We start from the raw sequence: 8,892 nt of genomic DNA on the forward strand, positions 1-8,892 counted from the left end.
CGCTCTTATTGCTTGGACATAAAGCTTTTTTCTATCAATTTTTGCCGATTCCGCGTTGCGTCAAGTGTCGGAAGAGCCCTTTAGGCTTAAGGCCAATCCCCAGTGGAATACCAAAGCTGTGAGCTTGAGCGTCACTTTCCTATCTAACAATGGCAAATTTTAAGCGAGGCTACGCTTAATTTTGCGAGACTGAACAACGATTGTCCGACCATAAGACAAAACGCCGAGCCACATGATTAGAATCAACCTAGTAATAAATAATTTCCAGGCCTAAAAGTCCGAAGCCTATAGCCCAAGCCCTCTCGCGCATGAAAGGAGGCCTGTGCCCAGCAGTGGGACGTATATAGGCTGAAATGATGATGATGATGAAAAGTCCGAAGTGAGGCGAGCTTTCATGCCGCGAAGTCAAAGCCGTGCTTCAGGCTTCAGGATAAGTACATAGTTGAGCAAAGACACGAACCAAATTGCATTGTATTAAAAAGCGAGACTGCAGGCCCAGCTAGGCGCAGCGAGGCCAAAGCCTAAGCTGAAGTAGAGGAGATGAGGAACACAAACCAATGGTAAATTGAGGTAAAAAGTGAGGCTGAAGTGAAGATCGAGCTCAGCAATCTCCGCATTGCTTGACAAGCCCGAAGCGTCTTTTAGCGAAGTGAGCTTTCATGCGAGGCCAAGCTACTGAAATCAATATTAATATTTCTTAAAAAGCGACGCCGAAGGCTGAGCTGTAAGGAAGCAGCGCTCTGACATGAACCAATCGTCGAAAAAAGGTCACTTTTGTGACGCAGTTTTACATACATACATTTTGTATGGATCGTCACTAAACTGACACCCCAAATTCGTCTAAAAAACTGGAGACACTTTTTTTCTTTGTTTTCATCAATAGTCCTCGTGATTCTGAGTCGAAATAACCCAGAAGTTGTTGGTTGTTAAAAAAAAAGGATATGTTAAATTTTTTTCCAGAAGAGAAACCTTTCTAACAGGGGCCCGTTTCTCAAAAGCTTGTAACTTGTAATACAAGCGGATGTCACTTTTTGACAGCTTTTGTTAGAAAGGGACTTCCACTTGTATTACAAGTTACAAGCATTTGAGAAACGGGCCCCAGGTACGCATATACGCCCCGTAAACTGTAACGTATTGCTACAATTTTATTCCAGTTACATTAAATTCAACAATGGATCAAAAGAAAAACAATAACAAAAGCATACTCATTATTATTAAGCAACAATTGTTACTCGTGAATTTTGACCCTATGAAACATAATTTTATTTGGTGCGAGCTGAGCCGCCGGGGCCCCCTAGCCGAGGCGGGGCCCCTAGGCAGTTGCCTACTTTGACTTAGGGTTAATCCGGCCCTGGCCCCAGGTACGCATATACGCCCCGTAAACTGTAACGTATTGCTACAATTTTATTCCAGTTACATTAAATTCAACAATGGATCAAAAGAAAAACAATAACAAAAGCATACTCATTATTATTAAGCAACAATTGTTACTCGTGAATTTTGACCCTATGAAACATAATTTTATTTGGTGCGAGCTGAGCCGCCGGGGCCCCCTAGCCGAGGCGGGGCCCCTAGGCAGTTGCCTACTTTGACTTAGGGTTAATCCGGCCCTGGGTATAATAATTAATATTTTTGCTCTTAAAGTAATCTCTAACCGCCTTTGAAACAAATTCTGTACCTTTATCAGATTGGATGTGACGGGGAACAGAGTTGGCTTCAGTAAATATGCTTTCAAAACATTGTTTAACAGTTGCTGAATCCTTCTTCTTCATGGCTCTTGCAAAAGCATATTTACTGAACACATCAATAACACAAAGAATATATTTGTACCCATCATTATATTGACTATAAGTACTCATATCACTTAAATCAGCTTGCCAAAGTTCATTAAAGTTCGAGAGAATGTATTTATTTCTAGTAAATCGTCTATGAATAGGTTTATGCAGCGTGTGCGTATCTTGAGATTGTAACCATTTTTTCACTTCCTCTTTGTTCATTTGACCTTTCATTTCCTTTGATAAATTATTTAAACTGCTATAGCCAGCTGGATTAGAGACGTCATAATAGATTCTGTTAATATCTAATAAGGAGTCCATCTTTCCCACTCTATTTTCTTTCCGGATCGCTTTTGCTCCCGTGTAGCAAGAGGCGTAGAAGTGTTATTATATTTATCTGTTGAGGCTCTCGTCTTCACAGATGTGGAGGGGGTAAAGGGTTCAATCAAAGGAGTACCATTAATAAATGCTAAATTTGTAGGATTACCTATGCATGACCTAGGAACTTCGATATCTTTTAAAAGTAAAGCAAACACTTCCCATCCAACTGGCTTAGGACGTTTAAGACATCTAACGGTGTCGCTTACCAAATCAGTAATATTACTATTTTGAATGGTTTGGTTATTTATAACAACTTCACCAGTCTGTTTCCACCAAATTTTCGGTTTACTTGAAACAATGTAATCTAACAACGTTCGAGTTTTTTTTTCATAAGATTTAGGTAATATGTTTATAATTTTTGACGGACTAATTGGCATTAGTTCTTGATTTATTTCGCCAGGTGGTGTATTAAACGATGACGGTGTGGCTGCTTCAGTTACATTATCTGTAACTGACTCATTATTTTCAATCTCCTCCTTTTTGTTCACTTTTGTTTTTATAATATCATTACTTTCGTTGATGACTTGATCTACCCCCTCCATCACGATGGGTATTCTAAACGGTTTTCGATCTGTTTCAATAAAAATGTAGAAATCTTTGTAATGCTTGAGAATATAACGTCCACTTTTCGCGATCATTCATTTTACTTTTAAGGATTTTTTGCATCTCTCCATCTAGCCGAGATGAGGAATTTTCGGGTGGACTCTCATTCCGTTTCAGCCTTTCAATAAAATCTGATTCAACTAATAACATTTTTTTTGTGTTTTCCATTTTGTTTACGATAAAGAGTTCACTAAAGCACTTAAAACTGCACCTAAAATAATAGGTAGAAATGCACCTCCTTTTTGAACTATAACAGTTTTTCTTATTTTATGTTTCCCTTTCGAAACTAATTTTCTTAAAATATCTTTATATTTTTTAGTTTCGTCTTTTCTTTTTTTTCTAATGGAATTTTCCCATTTAGGACGTTATAAATGCACTCACAAATAATGTTGATCTCTTCATCGTCACAAGATTTGAGTAACGCAGTACGATATTTGGGTTTAAGCAACTGCAATGCTTCAAGTAAATGTTTATATGTGTTTACTCTTGCATGCATCATGTAGAACTGACTAAAATATGGTGATTTTTATCATATATAAACCCCTTTTTAGGTACATACACTGTGCAATGCCCATCAAACGGAAATATTTTTGTTTTAAAACGGCATATGTCATTTGTATTTTGTTTCAGGTCAATCATGAGGTAACCATGAGCCTCCTTTGTAGCATCTTTGTAGGCTTCGTCCACAAACTTTGAGTTTTCTGGGTAAACTTGTCGTGATAGGTAGCGTATTTGAGTTTTATCCCTGGGATTTTTAAAAAATACAATGTAGCTAGTATTCAATGAAATATCACGTTGACCTCTACCTTGATGAAATACGTTTTGTGTAATATAAAAAACACTTAAGTTTCTATGATGACTACCTTTCGTAAAAATGTCAACGATTCGTCCATCTGATTCTCTCATCAAATCATCTATAATAAGAAGTTTAGGTTTCTTCCCATCAAAAATTGAAAAATCTGGTATTCCTTGACTATAATTTACATTTTCCAGATTGTAGAGAGGTTGCATTTCATCATAACACCAAATAATTTCATCAAATTCAACATTACATATCTCTTTGGAGTTATTCAAAAAGTTTGTAACAAATTGCGTTTTACCACACCCACTAGGACCTGCGACAATGGTGGTGAAAGGATGATAAAAGTGAATCATGATTAAATATCGTAATCTATGTGTGTGTGTATGTGTGTGGGTGAGTGTTGATATGTTAACGGATAGACTTTAAATGGTAATATTCAGAAAGATGATTACTATTTAAACAACTCAGATATAGTAGACAAAAAAAAACAGAATGATTACGTAAAAAATTTTTTATTATTTATGATCACACTTTTAACATTTTTTTTTTGTTTCATATTTACAAAAATACCTTAAAAGATACAATAAAATAAAATTCATACATTTTTTTTACACGTTTACAAGTAATACCTTAAAAATATACAATGTACAAACAATAATTTGGAATTCGAATGTTCTGTGTGATTATATTACAACTTTGAAACTTTGTCATTATTGCGGTATTTTATAATGACCCCACGCTAGAGTGTCAGAAGAGTTTTCTAATAAGTACCGTTTTGTATCTTCATGCGATAATGATATTTTATTTATTTTTTGAGTGAATATTATATGTTTTATAGACTTAAATCTTAGCATTTGAGCGCGTTGCAAATTTTTATTAAATAAACACGTTTTGTAATTGTCAAGAGTAAATTTTTTTGTAACACATTTATTGACTCCTTTGGCTTTTGATAAAACACCGTATTTTTCAGTTTTCTCATCATTCTCGTCATATTTTTCAACATCTAAGGTATACATTTTAGATCTCAGACCTACGAACTCTTTTAAAATTCTACCATTATTTTCATCTTTGAAAAACCCTAATCGCTTTTTATTTATTAACGGCAAATCATATTTATTGTTAGAAGGATAGTCAGATGTATCAAAATATAAATTAAGATCTGATTTTATATCTGCGTAATAATTTTCCGTGAAAATTTGATATACTAAGCTATCAGTATCTGTATAAAGAAGCTTAAGATTGTCTGGATATTTGGTTTTCATGTAGCTGTAGTGAAAGTCATACATCAAAGTTTTCGATATATCTAATACGCAAAATCCCAGATAAATCGGTTTATTATAAAATATTTTAGTTGACCGAAGCGAAGCGAAGGTCTACGTTTTGACTCGGGCATTTTGCTTTCGTATGTCCGGATGTTCTCCTCTACAGGTCGCAATTCTTAACCGATTCTCGTGAAATTTTGTGACCGAATTTTATGACTAAATAAAATTTTTTTGTCAATCCGGTTTTTGGAAATTTTTAAAAATGGCGGAGTCGTGATACCTGGCGCCTAAACAAATAGTCGTATCGATATCATAAGACTTTTTTCTTTTTGAGACATGTTTACAGAGTTAATAGCAAAAAATGCAGAAAAAAATTATCGCTGGTTTAGGCGGTATTTAGATATTTAATTTTAACTAATTTTAATTTGAGAAGGAGTAGCTAAATTTCGTCAACCCATCTAAGAACTATTTGGCTCAGTTTGTAAACGTGCGCTTTTTCTGTTTGCACAGAGGGTCTGGGTTCGATCCCCAGTAATTGTATGCTGGGATATTATAACTTTTTGTATTTTTTACACATAAATTTCGTACTGTTTTTCTTTAATTTACTATACACCGTGTTTTTATTGAATTCCGTTAACTTCGGGGTATAGTTAAGTACGTTTATAAGAACTAAACGGCATAGTTAATTTTCAAAAAAAAATTTTTTTTTTGTTTTCTTTTTTGTTTTTTTTTTTGTTTAAAAAGTAATTAAATGTAGCATATAGCGTTGTTGTAACACGGGCATTACATTTAACTCAACCAAACAATTGAAATCTGTGACATATCAATGTCATTTCGTACATCAATCGACCGAGATTGTACTTAAGTTTAGTAGCAAATGTATGAACTCATTCTAAACACTAATCAATATGTAAGCCGGCCCTAAGGCAAGTGTACACGCTTGTAGAGGCCTTATAGTAAAAAAATAAATTATGGATTATCTCCGAAATGGACTTAATTAGAACATCGGTGTCTTTGAGAAAGTTACTTGATTTAAGCTCAGGAATGCACCCTTGAAATTAACGGAAATAAAAAAAAACACGGTGTATTTAAAGCTCTTAGCACCATGTTATTTCAAGCTCTGCTCGCGAGGTCTACAGCTCACAGAGCCACTAGTTTTATTCAATTGAACGGCCACTAAATTCTCAGAGAATATGGATAAACTATGGAACTCAGGTTTTGCTATCAAAGATTGAACCCCCTGCGTTTTTCCTCGATTTTCCCAGTGATTTAATAATTTGACATTTACGCGTTTTGCAACATTTTCCATGGTCTTACCGAACACTGAATTATTCATTAGTTTAAAGAAATCTTTTTCAAAATCGGATGATGCCTGTGATCGCATGTGGGTGTTCAAATCTATGTAACTTTTTAACCACATAGACTGCTGAAATTTAAGAATGCGATGGATTTTACTCAATTTCAAACCATTCTTCAAACACTGTTTTAGATTTCTATAATGAATGACATAATTCGTTTTTTTATTTAAATTAGGAATTAATTTTTTTTCTTTGGAATTACCCAAACAAACGTTTTCAGGACAAAATGGCAAATCTGAATGAGAGTCATGCAACTCGTTAGGGTATTCGAGATCAACTTCTAAAATTAAACCATGATCAGCGTCATCAGATATATTAAAGTCAGTATCTGTATTTACCCATTCAAATTTACCGGTAGGAAGACATTGAGACATAGCCCACCCGTAAAGGTTATTTGCATCAAAGTACATAAGAAATGACGATGGGATATTTTGATTATAATCTTCCAAAAAAATATTATTAGCCTTCGCGTATCTATTACTACATTGTGATATGCCACCGCGAATATTTTTTGATATAAAAGCTATTTTATCGATATCAGTTAGGAGTTCTAGTTTTATTTTTGTAGTTCTTAACATTGCATCCCAACTTAATCCCGGAGCAGTATAATAATGAGCGGGGTCTAATCCATACGTCTTAAGACAAAGGTTTCTAAAATTTTCAAATATATCAGTTAGTAGTAGAACATCAGTTTTTAAATATAAATCAGAATAATCACCCATATTTTTGCATTGAAAATGAGACCAAACATCTTTTGCGTGATCATAATCCTCTTCTGAGATGTGACTATCAGACAAGGAACTAAAGAAATCATCTTTAGAGGGAAGAGCTGTTAAGTTTAAAGAATCGTATGATGACATGTGTTCATAGGGATAGACACCCTTTCGTAATAAGCGTTTAAAATCCTCCTCGCATGAAAAATTCAATTTTAATTCATGAAATTGTTCAGGCAACAAGTTTTTTGCCAATTTGTCAAGACTACTGGACATAAATTTAAGTGAATCGACAAATCTCAATTTAATTGTGCGATTATTTATTTGTAAGCTCTTAGAAAATGAAATGTATTTCTCTTTGTTCTCTGGAATCAGTTCAATGTCGCCTTCCGCCAAACCAAGCCCATGCACTATAAAATGACTATCATAGTTACACAAATTATGGAAAAATACAGGTACAAAATTAGGTGCCCTGTATTTTTCAGAACAAAATTTATGTGCCACTCCTTCATAAAGACCAGTATGGTAATTATAGGAAATGACTAAATCCTCGTTTAAATTTTTATCACAAATATAACATATGTTCAAAACTTAGATCCGTCATGGCTAACTTGACATTGCTCAAATACAAACTCCCATACAATACACTACGTATGCTTTACCTATCACTCGCCGACTCAATTATATGTTATGGTATCACAAGCTATGGGCGGACATACAAAACCTACTTGGAACAAATCTATAACCTACAAACGGCACTTCTGAAAACAATTGTACCGAATAAAATTAGAGAAAAGTATAAAAATGATAAAAAGGGCCTATTTAAACATTGCAAAGTTATTAACGTCTTTGATAGGTTTTGTTTGTCCTTAGTAACAGAGGAGTATGAAATCATATCATCATTAGATAAAAAAAATCGCCCCTGTAATTTACGTACCTTAGACTATCTACCCTCATATACAACACCAAAAAGTAACAATGTATACGGTAAAAGAGTAATTGAATTTCTACTCCCATATATATTAAACACTTTACCTAAGAATTTACAGTATGATCTCATTAACATTGTTGAAAATCACGGCAAATGTATGCCAATCCTAAAAAAATACTACCTAAGTCTAGACTAATGTATAAAATAGAAGCAGAGATTTTGATATTCATAGATTAATTTAAGTTTACCGAAACACAACTAAGCATGTAATAAATAATAATAGTATTAAGTATTAATAAATAATAGTATTAAGCAAACGCGGATTGGACCGCGCGATCTCGCCAACTATTACATAAACCCTAGAGGTTTCCAATAGTGGCATGCATGTAAAAATTGTATTAAAATTTAAAGTGAATAAATAAACTTAAAAAAAAAAAAAAAAAAACATGTACTTCTCTGAGCAATATGCACATTATTTGCATTAGATAAAGGCAATGGAGTTTTTACAAAAGTATTTTTCCTACAAATGGCCTTTAAGTCTTGTTCCATATACTTCATAAATTCCTGGGTGCAACATTTGCCTTTATATGTTCTGTACACTGACAATTTATCATTCTAAGAACATTTAATGTAGTATCCAAAACTATATACCTCATGTTTTTGTACATTTGTTGTTGAGGATGTAGTAGGACTAATTGTACCTGTTTGAATCGGGTTTAGAAAGGCCTCGAAATCAGCATAAATAACAAAAGGTACCCTTAATTTACGTTCATAATTATCGAAAGTAAGTATATTGGAGGAAACGTTTTCATCGAACCAGTTTTTCTTTTTATCCTGTTCTGAAGGTAAATGTGTACAAACATGGAAACAATCGTTTCTTTGATGATTAATTAAATTGTCGCGAGTTGTAAAGTTCGACAAACAACCATCACAAATATGTGCAGCATGCTGTGTATTTGATAATTGTTTAGATACTAACCTAGATAAATTTTTGATATAGCAATAATGCCCCTTACTGTCTTTGGATATGTACAATAAGTTCAAGTGGGTAGCTTTTTTGCACTTTG

Source organism: Cydia splendana, chromosome 17 (assembly GCF_910591565.1).
Source record: "Cydia splendana chromosome 17, ilCydSple1.2, whole genome shotgun sequence".
Lineage (NCBI taxonomy): Eukaryota > Metazoa > Arthropoda > Insecta > Lepidoptera > Tortricidae > Cydia > Cydia splendana.